We start from the raw sequence: 1,870 nt of genomic DNA, 5'->3' as shown, positions 1-1,870 counted from the left end.
GTCCTTTATATATTTTATATTGATTTAATGTGTTTTTCATATTTTTAATTTAAATATCAAATTGMAAATCTATTTAAATTCCAGGTTGTAAGGCCACAAAACAGATAATATCCCACTCAACCTATTGAGTTGATGAAGACACACAGCTTTGCCCATCTTTATTATTTCTTCTTTACCGCTTAACAGTCGTTTCCATCATCCCAAGCTTTGCTGTAATTAACTCAGCGCAGTTACTGGAAGACAGAGGAGTTATCAGGGAGCGCCGAAACAGATCGTTGATCACGATGTGACTTTCCGACGCACTCCGCCTAATCAGAATACTCRTTCGTAGTCATTTATTGTTATTTCATCATTTGTTATTTACCRCATTCAGATGCTGCTGGAGAATGAAAAATGGCTTCTTGCCCAGACGTCCTGTAGCGATGGCTCTTAATAGGCTGTCAGGGGGGAGGAGATAAAAGGGAGAAATCGATTCTCCTAGGTGGTTTCATACGATGACATCAAAGAAGGACAATTTTAAAAGAGAACAAGAATGCATCTAGAGTGAGGAGGAAATAATACGCCGTTTGAATTTTACTGTTAGAAAATCAGCTGTGGCATGGAGACCCTGTAGTTGGGGTATTTTTCTCTCTAATGGGGAAATCCCAGTGGGTTAGGTGGCCACGTTTATTGGTTTTTTGGGTTTATGATGCAACGGAAAGCAAAGACTTCTAAAAAATCCTTCTTTCACTTGAAAAAAYATATATTTGTGTGAATGCAGGTATTTAGTTATCGCTGACAAACAAAGATGCTTTGGGGCACCTGATGCAACTCACTYAGTTCTCTGAGTCACAGACTGATGAGAGTTGCTGCTTGATTTCAAGACCTGATGTGTACGGAAGCGTAGAGCTGTCACATGACATGAAACTATTTTTAAACTGGATCTCATGACAAGAAAACTATCTCGGAAAAATTAGAAAATATGTCGTTATAACGACTAAAATATCTCATTATAATGAAAAAAACTATCTTGTAAAAACGAGAAAACTATCTTGTTATATCACGTTTCGTTATAACGTGTTATGGTTTCTTCTGGTTTGTCACATTCACAGAAGTTTATTGCCTGGATGRCGTAATGGAGTGACTGAGTCGTGCCTTTTTACGAAGAAGAAATCTGCAAGAGGAACACATTTAGACTAAAAATTTACAAAGTAAGTTAGGACTGAATTTTGAAATAATAACGTCTGAATTCAGATTAGAGAGTGCATATTGCTAAAGAAGTGCTACTAGCTGCAACGTCTGAGCAAAAACTCAAAAATATGAGTTCTGTGCATTTTTGTTTATATTGTGGTTCAGTCTTTTTCTCCATCATGCCATCCTAAACTTCAGTGAAAGTGACAAACCAGAAGAAGCATAACACGTTATAATGAGATGGTTATCTTGATATAACAAGATAGTTTTCTCATTATAACAAGATATTTTAGTCGTTATAATGACATATTTTCTCATTTTTACGAGATAGTTTTCTCATTATAACAAGATATTTTAGTCGTTATAATGACATATTTTCTCGTTTTTACGAGAACGTTTTCTCATTATAACAAGATATTTTAGTCGTTATAACGACATATTTTCTCGTTTTTACGAGAACGTTTTCTCATTATAACAAGATATTTTAGTCGTTATAACGACATATTTTCTCGTTTTTACGAGATAGTTTTCTCATTATAACGAGATATTTTAGTCGTTATAATGACATATTTTCTCGTTTTTACGAGATAGTTTTCTCATTATAAGGAGATATTTTAGTCGTTATAATGACATATTTTCTCGTTTTTACGAGATAGTTTTCTCATTTTTTCGAGATAGTTTTCTCGTTATAACGAGATAT

The sequence above is a fragment of the Austrofundulus limnaeus genome, unplaced genomic scaffold (assembly GCF_001266775.1).
Source record: "Austrofundulus limnaeus strain Quisiro unplaced genomic scaffold, Austrofundulus_limnaeus-1.0 Scaffold227, whole genome shotgun sequence".
Lineage (NCBI taxonomy): Eukaryota > Metazoa > Chordata > Actinopteri > Cyprinodontiformes > Rivulidae > Austrofundulus > Austrofundulus limnaeus.
The sequence above is the reverse complement of the archived record's forward strand: the minus strand, read 5'-3'. Positions refer to the sequence as shown.